Here is a 16,421-nt window from a genome sequence, read left to right as displayed (position 1 = left end):
ATAAGGAGACATACCCATAGGATTTTTATGTGTTGTTCTATAAGCCCAAAGTGCATCATCTAATTTCTTAGGCAATTCTTTCGGGACCTATTGACAATTTTTTTGTAAAATTAATTTTATTTCTCTATTACTAAGTTCAACTTGACCACTGGACTGAGGATGATAGGGTGATGCAATTCTATGGTTAACATCATACTCAACAAGCATTTTACGGATAGCACCATGAATAAAGTGTGAACCACCATCAGTCATTAAATATCTAGGGACTCCAAACCTTGGGAAAATAACTTCCTTAAGCATTTTAATAGAGGTGTTGTGATTAGCACTACTAGTAGGAATAGCTTCTACCCACTTAGTAACATAATCAAGAGCAACCAAAATATGTGTATACCCATTAGAGGAAGGAAAAGGTCCCATGTAATCGAAACCCCAAACATCAAATGGTTCAATAGCAAGATAATAATTCATAGGCATTTCCTGACGCTTACCAATATTACCAATTCTTTGACATTCATCACAGGATAAAACAAACTTACGGGCATCCTTGAAGAGAGTGGGCCAATAAAAACCAGATTGCACTACCTTGTGAGAGGTTCTGTCTCCCGCATGATGCCCTGTGTAAGCTTCGGAGTGACATTTTCGTAGGATTTGTTCCTGTTCATGCTCAGGTACACAACGTCTAATAATACCATATACTCCTTCTTTATAAAGATGTGGGTCATCCCAAAAGTAATGTCTTAAATCATAGAAGATTTTTTTCTTTTGTTGGTATGTGAAGCTAGGTGGTATATATCTAGCATAGTCAGCATACCAAGGAGTGTTATGAGAAACATTTATTGCGGCCAATTGCTCATCCAAAAAACTATCATAAATAGGTTGTGGGTCATCAGGAATATTTTCTAACCTAGACAAGTTATCAGCTACGGGGTTCTCAACTCCTTTTCTATCAGTGATATGTAAGTCAAATTATTGTAACAAGAGAACCCACCTAATAAGTCCAGGTTTAGCATCTTTCTTTTCCATAAGGTATTTAATAGCAGCAAGATCAGTGTGAACAATCACTTTAGAATCAACAATGTAAGATCTGGATTTATCACAAGAGAACACCACTGCTAAAAATTCTATTTCAGTAGTAGCATAATCTCTTTGGGCACTGTCTAGAGTTTTACTAGCATAATGGATAACATTTAATTTTTCATCGGTCTTTGTCCTAGAATAGCACCAACAACATAATCACTAGCATCAGACATAATTTCAAAAGGCAAATTCCAATTAGGTGGTTGAACAATAGGTGCCGAAATTAAGGCTTTCTTAAGTGTTTCAAAGGATTCTACACAATCATCATCAAAAACAAATGGAACATCATTTTGTAAAAGATTCGTAAGAGGCCTAGAAATTTTAGAGAAGTCTTTAATAAATCTCCTATAGAAATAGCATGACCGAGGAAACTACGAATACCTTTAATATCTCTAGGACATGGCATTTTCTCAATTGCATCAACTTTGGCTTTATCCACCTCAATACCTCGTTCGGAATTTTTTTGTCCCAAGACGATACCTCCATTGACCATAAAGTGGCACTTCTCCAATTCAAGACAATATTAGTTTGCTCACATCTCTGCAAAACTCGATCAAGGTTGCTTAAGCAATCATCAAAATAAGTTCCGTAAATAGAAAATCATCCATGAAAACCTCAACAATCTTTTCACAAAAGTGAGAGAATATAGCAGTCATACATCTTTGAAAGGTAGCAGGTGCACTGCATAAACCAAAAGGCATACATCTATAAGCATAAGTTCCAAAAGGACAAGTAATGGTGGTTTTCTCTTGATCAGGTTGTGAAACAGGTATTTTAGGAAAAAACAGAATATCCATTAAGAAAACCAAAGTGTATGTGCTTAGATAATCTTTCTAGCATTTCATTGATGAAAGGCAGTGGGTAATGATCTTTTCTAGTTGCTTTATTTAATTTTCTAAAATCAGTTACCATTCTATAGCCAGTGACAATTATTTGTGGAATAAGTTCATTGTTATCATTAGGAACAACAGTAATACCTCCTTTCTTAGGGACATGATGAACGGGACTTACCCATCTACTATCAGCTATGGGATAGATTATACCTGCTTCCAGAAGCTTCAGTATTTCAGTTCTTACCACTTCTTTCATTTTAGGATTTAAACGTCGTTGGTGATGAACAACGGGTTTAGCATCAGGTTCCGTATTAATATTGTGCTGACAGAGAGTGGGACTAATGCCCTTAAGATGATCAAGAGTATATCTAATAGCAGCTCGGTGCTTCTTCATATTTTCAATAATCTTTCTTCTTCATGTTCTAAAAGGTTAGCACTAATAATAATAGGATATATCTTTTTCTCATCAAGATAAGCATATTTCAAAGTGTCTGGCAATTGTTTTAATTCAAACACAGGATCACCTTTAGGTGGAGGAGGTCCTCCTAGAGTTTCAATAGGCAAATTGTGTTTAAGGAGAGGTCGTTGTTCAAAGAAAATTTTATCTATATCATTTCTTTCATGCATATGCATATCATTTTCATGGTCTAGCAAATATTGTTCTAGTGGATCAATAGGAGGCACGACAATAGAAGCAAGACCAATTATTTCATCCTTACTGGGTAATTCTTTCTTATGATGTTTTCTACTAAACTTAGAAAAATTAAACTCATGAGACTCGTCACCAAAACTAACACCGACTATTTGTTTCTCATAATCTATTTAGCATTAACGGTGTTCAAGAAAGGTCCACCACAGATAAGGGACAAAAAATCATCTTGTGGGGAACCAAGAACTAGGAAATCAGTAGGATGTTTTATTTTCCCACACAAGACTTCAACATCTCTAACAATCCTAAGTGGTGTGATGGTGTCTCTATTAGCAAGTTTAATAGTAAGATCTATGTCTTCTATTTCAACAGGTGCTATATCATTCATAATTTCTTGATAAAAGGTAAAAGGAATAGAACTCACGCTAGCACCTAAATCACATAAACCATGATAACAGTGATCTCCTATTTTGACTGAGACAACAAGCATGCCACCAATAGATCTATGTTTATCTTTTTCACCAGGCTTGGCAATTCTAGCAGCTTCATCATAGAAGTAAATAACATGCCCATCTATATTTTCTACCAGGAGATCTTTAACCATAACAACACTAGGTTCTACTTTGATTTGTTTAGCAGGTTTAGATGCTCTAATATAGCTTTTATTGACCACGGTTGGGACCTTAGCATGTTCCTTTATCCTAACAGGGAAAGGTGGTTTTTCAATGTAAGTAGTCGGTACAACTGGATCATCATTATAAATAATAATTTCATCTTTAACCACAACCGGTTCTTTAATTTCTTCATTAATAGGGGGATGATATTTAAACCACTTCTCCTTAGGGATATCAACATGAGTAGTAAATGATTCACAAAAAGAAGCTACTATCTCAAAGTCAAGTCTGTATTTAATGCTAAACTTTTGAAAAGCATCGGTATTCATAAAAGATTTAACACAATCAAACTCAAGCTTAATACCTGATTCTTTACCTTCATCGAGTTCCCAATCTTCAAAGTTGCATTTAATTCTATCTAAAATATCCCACCTGAATTCAATAGTCTTCTTCATAAAACAACCAGTGCAAGAAGTATCAAGCATGGATCGATCATCATGACAAAGCCGAGCATAAAATTTTTGAATGATAATTTCTCTTGAGAGCTCATGATTGGGGCATGAATATAACATTGACTTAAGCATCCCCAAGCTAGAGTGATACTTTATCCTTCACGAGGCCAAAAATTATATATGTAATTCCAATCACGATAAACTAGATGCATAGGATATTTTTTTGGTGAAATTCCAATTTCAATCGATTCCAATTCCAAGATCCAATATCATCGCATAGTCTATACCATGCCAATGCTTTTACCTTCAAAGATAAATGGAAAACCTTCTTCTTAGCTTCATCTCCGGGTAAACCTGCAAGCTTAAATAATCCACAAATTTCATCCACATATATCAAGTGCATATCAGGATGTTCGGTTCCATCTCCTGCATAAGGATTAGCTAGCAGTTGTTCTATCATACCCGAAGGAATTTCATAACCAATATTTTCAGTAGGTACAGTAGGTTGAGGGGAAACTAATTGTGGTTCCGGTTGAGGTGAAGATACCCCGAACAAACCCCTTAAAGGATTCTTCTCCATAGTAACTAGTGACAATAAATTTCAGCACATAGTAATAATTTTTCCTTAATGATTTCCACTTACCAAGAGCGCTTCACTCCCCGGCAATGGCGCAAGAAAAGAGCCTTGATGACCCACAAGTATAGGGGATCAATAGTAGTCCTTTCAATAAATAAGAGTGTTGAACCCAACGAGGAGCAGAAGGAAATGACAAGTGGTTTTCAGCAAGGTTTTCTCCGGAAGCACTGAAATTATAAGTAACGAGTAGTTTGATATGCAACAAGGTAGCCCAATCCTTTTGTGGCAAAGGATAGGCCAAAATGGTTTCTTATGATAAGCAAAACGTTCTTGAGGGTACATGGGAATTTCATCTAGTCACTTACATCATGTTGGTTTGATTTATGTTTGCTACTTTGATAATTTGATATGTGGGTGGACCAGTGCTTAGGTATTGTTCTTACTTGATCGAACCTCCTACTGATGATTATCCCCCTTGCAAGCATCCGCAACCATGAGAAAAGTATTAAGATAAAATCTAACCATAGCATTAAACTTTTGGATCCAAATTAGTCCCTTACAAAGTAGCGCATAAACTAGGATTTAAGCTTCTGTCACTCTCGCAACCCATCATCTAATAACTACCCCACAGTGCATTCCCTTAGGCCCTAATAAGGTGAAGTGCCATGTAGTCGACATTCACATGATACCACTAAGGGAATCACAACACACATACCATCAAAATATCGAACACATATCAAATTCACATGATTACTTGCAACAAGATTTCTCCCGTGACCTCAAGTACAAAAGTAACTACTCACGAATGATAATCGTGCTCAAGATCAGAGGGGTATTAAATAGCATAATGGATTTGAACATATAATCTTCTACCAAATAAACCATATAGTAATCAACTACAATATGTAACCAACACTACTAGTCACCCACAAGCACCAATCTAAGGTTCTGGTATAAAAATTGAATAGAAGAGATGAACTAGGGTTTGAGAGGAGATGGTGCTGTTGAAGATGTTGATGGAGATTGCCCTCCCCAAGATGGGAGAGTTGTTGGTGATGATGTTGACGATGATTTCTCCCTCTGGGAGGGAAGTTCCCCCGGCAAAATCGCTCCGTCGGTGGGCAAAAGTGCTCCTGCCCAAGTTCCGCCTCGACACGACGGTGCTTCATCCCGAAAGTCTTCCCTTTATTTTTCTAGGTCAAAATGACTTATATACCAGAAGAGGGGCACCGGAGGTGGGCCGAGGAGGGCATAACCCACCCGGGCGCGCTTGGGGGCCCTGGCGCGCCCAGGTGGGTTGTGCCCACCTGGTGGGCCCCTTTGGTAGTTATTTGCTCCAAAAATTCTTATATATTCCATAAAAAAATATTCATGAAGTTTCAACTCATTTGGAGTTGTGTAGAATAGGTGGCCTGGCGTAGCTTTTTCATGTCCAGAATTCCAACTACTGGTATTCTCCCTCTTTGTGTGAACCTTGCATATTATGAGAGAAAAGGCATTAGAATTACTCCATAAAGCATAATTATGCACAAATCATCATAAATAATAGTAGGAAAACATGATGCAAAATGGACGTATCAATGGACATATCAACTGCCCCAAGCTTAGACCTCGCTTGTCCTCAAGCGAAAGCCAATATCGAAAATCATGTCCACATGTTTTGAGAGAGGGGTGTAAATAAAATCAAAATACGAACATAGTAGCATCATGCTCATTATTATAATAACAACAAACTTTATCATATAACTTCTCATGTACAAGTAACAATTCATCACAACATCGAAGAAAAAAGCATAAACTTTATTGAAAACCAACAAACTATGTTCTTGAAGGAAATATGCCCTAGAGGCAATAATAAAGTTGTTATTTTATATTTCCTTATTCATGATAAAGCTTTATTATTCATGCTAGAATTGTATTGATCGAAAACTTAAAGACATGTGTAAATACATAAAAAAAATACCATGTCCCTAGTAAGCCTCTACTAGACTAGCTTGTTAATCAAAGATGGTTAAGATTTCCTAACCATAGACATGTGTTGTCATTTGATAACGGGATCACATCATTAGGAGAATGATGTGATGGACAAGACCCATTCGTTAGCTTAGCATATTGATCGTTTAGTTTATTGTTATTGCTATGTCAAATACTTATTCCTTCGACTATGAGATTATGCAACTCCCGGATACCGGAGGAATACCTTGTGTGCTATCAAACATCACAATGTAATTGGGTGATCATAAATATGCTCTACAGGTATCTCTGAAGGTGTATGTTGAGTTGGCACAGATTGAGATTAGGATTTGTCACTTCGAGTATCGGAGAGGTATCTTTGGGCCCTCTCGGTAATACACATCATAAGCTTGCAAGCAAATGACTAAGGAGTTAGTTACGAGATGATGTATTATGGAACGAGTAAAGAAACTTGCTTGTAACGAGATTGAACTAGGTATGAAGATACCGACGATCGAATCTCAGGCAAGTAACATACCGGTGGACAAAGGGAATTACATATGTTGTCATAATGGTTCGACCGATAAAGATCTTCGTAGAATATTGATGTCTACCACGCAACTTTATTCTTGTAGACACGTGTTGGGCCTCCAAGCGCAGAGTTATGTAGGACAGTAGCAATTTTACCTCAAGTGGATGACCTAAGGTTTATCAATCTGTGAGAGGTGTAGGATGAAGATGGTCTCTCTCAAACGACCCTGGAACCAAATACACGAAATCTCTTGTGTCCCCAACACACCCAATACAATGGAAAATTGTATAGGTGCACTAGTTCGGCGAAGAGATGGTGATAAAAGTGTAATATGGATGGTAGAAATATATTTTTATAATCTGAATAAATAAAAACAGCAAGGTAGCAAATAGTAAACGGGCACAAAAATGGTATTTCAATGCTTAAAAATAAGGCCTAGGGTCCGTACTTTTGCTAGTGCAATCTCTCAACAATGCTAACATAGTTGGATCATATGATTATCCCTCAAAGTGCAATAAAGAATCACTCACAAGTTCCTATTAGCAAACAAAAGATAGAAATTGTTTGTAGGGTACGAAACCATCTCAAAGCTATTCTTTCCATTCGATCTATTCAAGAGTTCGTACTAAAATAACACAAAGCTATTGTTTCCATTCGATCTATACTAGAGTTCGTACTTCAATAACACCAAAGCAAAATCATATTCATAATACTCAATCCACACAAAGAACTACAAAGAGACCCCAAAGTTTCCATCAGAGAAAATAGAATAAAAACATGCATCAACCCCTATGCATAGATTACCCCAATATCACCACGGGAATCCGCGAGTTGAATGCCATAACATATATCAAGTCAATCAATATGATACCTCATTGTCACCTCAAGTATTCACACCGCATGACATATATCATGTGTTCTCATATCTGAACATTCAATCTGACATGACAAAACTTCAAAGGATAAAGATTCAATTCATCACAACAAGAGTATAGAGGGGAGAAACATCATATGATCTAACTATATTAACAAAGCCCATGGTATAGATCACGAGAGAGAGAGAGATTAAACACATAGCTGCTGGTAGAAACCCTCAGCCACGAGGGTGGACTAATCCCTCCTCATCGTGGTGGTCGCCGGGATGATGAAGATGGTCACCGGAGATGATTCCCTCCTCCGGCAGGGTGCCGGAAAGGGTCTAGATTGGTTTTCAGTTGCTACGGAGCCCTGCGGCGGCGGAACTTCTGATCTAGGTTAACCCCGAGGGGTTTCGGAATATTTGGGAATTTATAGTGAAAAGAAGGGGTGCGGGAGGCCACCGAGGTGGGCACAACCCACCTGGGCGCGCTAGGGGGCCCTTGCGTGCCCTGCTGGGTTGTGCCCCCCTCGGGGCACCCCCCAGGTGCAGCTCTGGGCCAATGGGTTCCTTCAGGTCCAAACAAAATCTCCGTAAAGTTTCACGGTGTTTGGAATCCGTTTGATATTGATTTCCTGCTATGTAAAAAACAAGCAAAAAACAACAACTGGCACTGGGCACTGGTTCAATAGGTTAGTCCCAAAAAATGATATAAAGTTGCTATAAAATGATTGTAAAATACCCAAGAATGATAAAATAACAGCATGAATACTTCATAAATTATAGATACGTTGGAGACGTATCAAATATGTAGGAGCCAATATGGGCATATTGGTTCCACTATTGGTTATTAACCGAAGAGGTGTCTCGGTCATGTCTACAGAGTTCTCGAACCCATAGGGTCCGCACGCTTAACACTCTTTGACGACATAGTGTTATATGAGTTATATGATTTGGAGACCGAATGTTGTTTGGAGTCCCAGATAAGATCATGGACATGACGAGGAGTCTCTAAATGGCCGAGAGGTAAAGATTGATATATAGGACGATGATATTTGGACACCGAAAGTGTTTCGGGACGTACCGGGAAGAAATCGGGTCACCGGAAGGGGTTCCAGGCACCCCCCCCGGAAAGATATGGGCCTTATGGGCCAAAGGACGGGACAGACTAGCCCACAAGGGGGCTGGTGCGCCCCTCCCATTGCTGGCCATCCCTAAGGGGAACTAAAGGGGAGGGGTGGCCCCTCCTACCTTTCCCTCCTCGCGAGAGAAAGGAAAGGGGGAACCTCCTCCTTCCTTCCTCCCACGCTCCAAATAAGGAAAGGGGGCGCGGCTTAGGAGAGACCCCAAGTAGGATTCCTCCTACTTGTGCGCCCCCCTTCGGTGCTCCTCCCTCCCACGTATATATATATGCGGGAGGAGGCACCTAGCACACAACAGACAATTGCTTAGCCGTGTGCGGCGCTCCCCTCCACCGCTCACACCCCCGGTCATATTTTCGTAGTGCTTAGGCAAAGCCCTGCGGAGATTACTTCACCATCACTATCACCATGCCGTCGTGCTCCTAGAACTCATCTACTACCTCGCTGACTTGCTGGATCAAGGAGGCGGCGGACATCACCGAGTTGAACGTGTGTAGAACGCGGATGTGTCGTACGTTCGGTACTTGCTCGGTTGAAGCAAGAAGATGTTCGACTACGTCAACCGCGTTGTTAAACGCTTCTGCTTATGTTCTATGAGGGTACATAGACACAATATCCCCTCTCATTTCTATGCATCTCCATGGATATATCTTGTGTGTGCGTAGAATTTTTTTGTTTTCCATGCAACGTTTTCCAACAGTTCTGAGTCAACTTTGCAACTACGATTCATCATATTTTCAGGAAGGGTCTTGTATTGGAGCCTTTTGGCAAGTCCACATACTAAACCATCATTTAATATTCTATGATTGCTAGAACTCACAACATATAAATGAGCAAAAAGTTTCAACTAGACACATAGAAAGATATATAGTTCTCATGTAATAGGTACAAGAACTCTAACTCAGAACTACTGTGATGCTAAACCACTGTCTAAGTTTGGGATCTTGATTTTTCTCTCGGTGGATCTTAAACTGAAATCACTCGGAGAGGGGTTGCTCAAATCAATCTTCTCATAAATCTCAAGCGGAGTAGAACACGGACAACGTTGGAGCGGTGTGGTTATTTATAGCCGCAACCTTCCTTGATGGGAAATGACCAAATTGGACATCGAGAGCACCCAATGGCCGGACGACACGAGTCCAACAGTCGTATTTGAGCACAACGGAACATTGCTTGCGGAGCAAGTAATACTAACTCTTCGGTCAGAGGCAAATCTCTCGCAGCGAAGAAGATGAGAGTCTCTTGCTGGCAAGTATTTGCTCAGAACACAAAGAGATTTCTCTCGCACCTGTCATAGGTTTTTGCTAAGCATCACAGCGGATCTAAGCTTCGAGAATCTATACCTCTCTTAATAGTACGGAGGTTCTATGACTCAAATAAATGAAAGAAAAACAACGAAATTAATACTACGTCTTCACTTTGTTTTTGACTTCCATCTGCTTGAGTCAATTTCTTCGAACGACCATACCGAACCAAATGTTCGCTTTAGCAGAAAACGTTCGAGGGGTTTATTCCTTCACTTCAATCTTCTTCATCAAATGTAACTCTTTCATCTCCGCAACGCAGATATGCTTCGGTGAAATTTCTCGAACTTGACACCTGAGACAACATTCTCTTCGGTTATGTATGGGCTATTTCTCTTTGTATGCACTAGCAAACAAATCAGTCCATACCTGTTTCTGTCAACAATTTCTATAACAAAGGTAGACAGATATTGCACTAACAAGATTAAAAGTTTTTCAGAAAAGAAAGATATATTTCTCATACTGGTCTGCGGGTGGCCCGTCCATTGCATATGGGGACATGGCGAGCTCCACTACCTCCACGTAGAGTGATGCCCCCTCCTCTGCTAGGGAAGTTCCTTGATTCGGCCACACGGAATGCATCTTCGACAGGGCGGAGGTACTCGCCGACGTCGGTCGGATCGTCAAGATCTGAAACTAAGACGGAGAAGCAGTCAAGGGTGATCTCTATGGACGTTCAAATTCCAATTGAGTCATCGGGGATCGGGCCCATGCATGCAACATTGGATCTAGGCCTGGAGTTTTCTTGGGCTTTTCTTCGAAGACGTATGTGGGCTCTCTGGAATAACCTACACAATAGCGATCAATCAATTCCACGCCTTTGACTATAGCGCCGTCGTCCTCGTGTGATGTCCTGCGGGCTTCCATCGTCGTCACCAAGATCTATTTCCCCTCACCGACGCCGCATACGGTACAATCTCCCAACGTCGGGGTTGCCCGTTCCTACGCATCAGTCGCGGCGGCGCATCAGCGCCCCATGGCGGGTGTGCCTCCTTCGGTGCGTGGTGCCTCCGTCTTGGGAGGGGCGAACCCTCATCCTCATCAAGTTGTGGGGGTGACCTCCGCTCCCTCGCGCCCTCCGGCTCAGATGTCGAGCTTCTCCGGTCCACCTCTTCTTCGGCGAGGACCCCTGCCGGTCTACAACTATGATGGGAACCAACCCCTAGCTATGGACAGGCCGGGCACTACGCCCCGCCAATACGGTCCGGCCATCGCCGGTGCACCAGGCTCTATGTATGGGACTTCGCCGACCAGGATGTCCGTTCCTTCGCAGTTCCATCCGGGAGGGATTGTGGCACAACCAGTCTAGAAACGTAAGAAGAAGAAGAAGCCACATCAACAACAGTTTGCTGGGGGAGCTCTGCAACATGGTTTTTAGCCATCGGCTCAGCACATGCAGGTTCAGCAACATATACCGCATCAACCTATACAAAAACAACATGTGCAGTCTTATCAGCACGGGCAATATCAGCAATTTGTGCAGCAGCAGAACACTCAAGTGCCATAGTTGCCACATGGCCCTACTGCTGTCGATGTCCCTTCTCTGGGAGTTCTCGTGTATGATGTGCAGGTGAATCCTGCAGTGCCTAAGAACAAGGCTAAGAAAGGGTTTCGGTGATGGAAGTGTGCGGTGGATACACATGCCGCGAAGGATTGCACAGTGCAACATTACTGTTATATTCGTGACAAAATTGCTCATCCAACATTGGAATGCCCGATTCTGAAACTCCCTAAGCCCAATGCTTTTGTCTCGGGAGTTGGTGCTGAGGAGACTTACTTTACCCAGCTGCCAGATAGTGTGTTGAAGGATCATTTGGCGCCGACACGGACACTGATCGCCCGTGTTCATGTGAGTGGGTTGATGGTACCGGCGAGCATTGTCGAGAGTCAGATTGCTAGGAGATGTCCGGTACATGATCAGTGGAAGTGGGAGGCTATTCAACATGGGTCCGATGCTTACCTTGTTATCTTTCCTTCTTTCGAGGATTTGGACAGGGTTGACGGAATTCAGATGAACGTGTCGTCGATTAATGCCCAGATGACGATCACCGCATGGAGGTCGCAGGAGGTCCCACATAAGCTCGAGCTTCAACAGATTTGGCTCCATGTAGAGGGTGTTCCTCATACAGTGCGTCATTTTTGGGGTCTATGGGCCATTGGTACTTTGATGGGCAAGACCTTAGATGTGGATCTCATTAGCCTGCGACGCCGTGGTGTAGTCATGTGAAAGTGCAACTAATCCCTGGGTGGTTTTGGTAATTATTAACAACATATAGCTCATTGAACTAATATCCATTCAAGATAATATTTTCAGATAGTTCAATGATTGGCATGTCATGGACTAGAGATGTGGACCCCTCAAAATGCTAATGACAGATATTGGCTCAAGCTCAAGACTCTAAATTTTCATTTTAGTGATCCAAGATCACATTGAGTCCATAGGAAAAGCCAATACTATTAAAAGGGGATGAGGTGGTGCTTTATGGCTTGCTTGCTCAAAATGCTTAGTGATTATGCTCCAAAAGCACTCAACCACTTCTCATATCCACATATGTCCCAAACCAAAAGTCAAACTCAGCCCCACCAATTTGATCTATCCGGCGCCACCGAGTTCATTTGACATAGCCATAGCCAGAAACCCTATTTAGTTCGGTCTCACCGATAGGGATCTCGGTCTCACCGAGATGGGATTGCAAACTCTCTATTTCCATTCGTAATGTTTCAGTCTAACCGAGATGAGCGATCGGTTCCACCAAGTTCGCAATGCAAACTCTTGGTTCCTTTTTGTAATGTTTCGATCTCACCGAAATGAGTGATCGGTCCCACCGAGTTTGCCTGACCAACTCTCTATTTGCCTATTACAGAAATTGGTCTCATCGAGTTCATGTGATTGGTCTCACCAATATTACGTTATGCCCTAACCCTAACACAATCAGTCCCACCGAGTTGACATGTCGGTCCCACCGAAAAGCCTAACGTTCACATTTTGAACTAAATCGGTCTGACCGAGTTCCAGTATTCGGTCCCACCAAGTTTGGTAAATTGTGTATAACAGTTAGATTTTGTGTCGAGGCTATATATACCCCTCCACCCATCCTCCATTCGTGTAGAGAGCCATCAGAACGTGCCTACACTTCCAGCATACATTTTCTAAGAGAGAAACACCTACTCATGTGTTGAGACCAAGATATTCCAATCCCACCACAAGAATCTTAATCTCTAGCCTTCCCCAAGTTACTTTCCACTCAAATCATCTTTCCCCATATCCAAATCTATGTGAGAGAGTTGAGTGTTGGGGAGACTATCATTTGAAGCACAAGAGCAAGGAGTTCATCATCAACACACCATCTATTACCTTTTGGAGAGTGGTGTCTCCTAGATTGGTTAGGTGTCACTTGGGAGCCTCTGTCAAGATTATGGAGTTGAACCAAGGAGTTTGTAAGGGCAAGGAGATCGCCTACTTCGTGAAGATCTACCCAAGTGAGGCAAGTCCTTCATGGTCGATGGCCATGGTGGGATAGACAAGGTTGGTTCTTCATGGACCCTTCGTGGGTGGAGCCCTCCGTGGACTCGCAGCCGTTACCCTTCATGGGTTGAAGTCTCCATCAACGTTGATGTACGATAGCACCACCTACCGGGACCACACAAAAAATCTCTGTGTCTACATTGCGTTTGCTCCCTCCAAACTCCTCCCCTTTACCTTCATATGTAATGATTTACATTCCGCTGCTATACTCTTAGAATTGCATGTGTAGGTTGATTGTCTGACTTGTGATAAGTTGCTAAAATCTGCCAAGACTTAAAATTGGGAAAAGGCTTGATTTTTATTTGGTCAAGTAGTCTAATCACCCCCCTCTAGACATACTTTTGATCCTACAAGTGGCATCAGAGCTTTGGTCTCCATTTTCCTTGATTTCCATTACTTTGGTGATCATAGCCTTGGTTTCACAACCTAGGAGAGTATGGCGTCTAGCGAGGGAAATTACCACCGTTGAGGTCCTTACTTTGATGGTACTAATTTTGCTAGTTGGAAGCATAAGATGAAAATGCATATTCTTGGACATAACCCCGCCATTTGGGCTATTCTATGTATTGGCTTGCAAGGTGAATTCTTCGATGGGAGAGAACCAAATCGTGAAGCTACCGTGGAAGAATTGAAGATGCTGCAATACAATGCTCAAGCTTGCGATATCCTCTTCAACGGATTGTGCCCCGAAGAATTCAACAAAATCAGTCGTCTTGAGAATGAAAAGGAAATTTGGGATACTTTGATTGATATGCACGAAGGTACCGACTCCATCAAGGAATCCAAATTGGATTTGCTTCAAAGTCAGCTTGACAAGTTCAAAATGAAGGATGGTGAAGGTGTCGCTAAAATGTACTCTAGGCTTGCTCTCATCACAAATGAGATTGCCGGCTTAGGAAGTGAAGAGATGACCGACAGATTCATCATCAAGAAGATCCTAAGAGCCTTGGATGGAAAATATGACACCATGTGCACATTGATCCAAATGATGCCCAATTACAAAGATCTCAAGCCAACGGAAGTCATTGGTAGAATTTTTGCTCATGAGATGTTACTCAAGGATAAAGAAGAGTTCACAACAAGTATAGTGGTGCTTAAAAAGCCTCATGTGATGCTCCTACATCATCAAGTGAGAAACAAGTCTTCAATGAGGAGTTGAGCCTAATGGTGAAGAACTTCAACAGGTTCTACAAGAGTAGAAGCAAAGAAAGAAGTTCCAAGTCAAGGTCCTACAATGACAAAAGATCTTCTAGTCATGAGCGTAATTGGTACAATTGTGGAAGATCGGACACTACTCCAATGAGTGTATGACTCCCTACAAAAGAAGAGAAGACTCACCTAAAAGGAGAACTAGAAGAGAAGAATCACCTCCAAGAGAGAGAAGGAGTAGAGATGATCATTATGAAGGAAGAACCTCTCGCAAAAGCAAGGATTCAAAAAATGAAGACATCAAGGTCATGTTGGTGAATGGGTATCCAGCTCCGACTCCGACCATCACTCCGGGAGAAGTTATCACTCCAACTCTGAATATACTCAAGATGAAGGTGTTGCCGGTCTAGCACTTGTGTCAACCAACTCCTATGACATATTTGACTCACCAAATGAAGGAATTGGAAGATGCTTCATGGCTAAAGGCCAATGGTATCACACCCCGAGTATGTTGATTTCAATAGTGATGAAGATGATTTGCTAGGTGATGATGATTTACTTGTTGATAACTCTAGTGATGAAAACTATGACGAACTTGCTATTAATCATGCTAATCAAGATAAAACAAATGACGATGATAAGAAGGAGATTAAGCGTCTAACTAAAGAACTAAACACTCTTAAGTTAGCTCATGAAACTACCTTAGAAGATCATCGAGAACTTTTAAATACTCATGAGACGCTACGCTTTGAAAAGCTCAACCTAGAGCAAGAGCATGTGTTCTTAAAAGCAATCAATGATGATCTTCGTAAGAAAAGTTCTTCTTACATTGCCAAGCGTTTACTCTTCTCTACTTACATGCCACAAGTAAAATCTAGCAACAAGAGTAAGAAAGATTCTTCATCTAGTAGTAACAATAATCATGCTAAATCCAATATTGTTGCTTCTAGTAGTTCTCTTGATTCCACTAATGATTCTCTTAGCCAAGTTACACTTTAGCAAGAAAATAGCTTATTGAAGGGAATTATAGAGAAAGGTGTTTACAAGAGCCTTGCCGGAAGTAAGAAATTTGAGGAAATTGTACGCAAGCAAGGAAGGCACCGGAAGAATCGAGGTGTTGGTTTTGAACGAAAGTTCAATGCCAATGGAGTTGAGTGGGAAGAAGTTCAATACCCCAAGACGAAGTTTGTTCCTCAACAAGAGAAGTATGATCCTACTTCCTTCAAAGGAACACAAGCTCAAGATGATCTTCCACCACAAGACCACAAGCAAAAAAGGCAAGGACAAGCTTCAAGAGGAGATTGACGCATTTGAAGAAGCTCCCAAGGCCTTGGTCAAGTGGGTTCCCAAGACTACATCAAGTTCTACTTCATCAAGTACGACCACAACTCCAAGGATTCCCATCAAGATGATGTGGATCCCAAAGAAGAAGAGCTAGAGTGTTCTTGAGGGTGACTCCGCCAACGTATTTCACTCATATCATTTTGGTGAGAACAAGTGCAAACAACTTCCACATCTTGCACTAGTACAAGGAGTCACAAACCCTCTTGTTGGTAAGACAAGGGACAAGGTAACCTAATTTTTTCATGGACATCATCTTGTGTGTACTTCACTCTATGTCTATGGATATCCTTGTTTGTTCCTTGTGGGACTAACCCATGTAGGTATTAAAAGTGCAACTCACTCCAACTGATTGCTCCAAATGATCTACATCAACATTGAGCATCCACATCTTTAAAAACTACATGAAGTCATCA

This window comes from Triticum urartu, chromosome 3A (genome assembly GCF_056163025.1).
Source record: "Triticum urartu cultivar PI428250 chromosome 3A, HENAU_Tu73, whole genome shotgun sequence".
NCBI classification, from domain to species: domain Eukaryota; kingdom Viridiplantae; phylum Streptophyta; class Magnoliopsida; order Poales; family Poaceae; genus Triticum; species Triticum urartu.
This window is presented reverse-complemented; position numbering follows the sequence as displayed.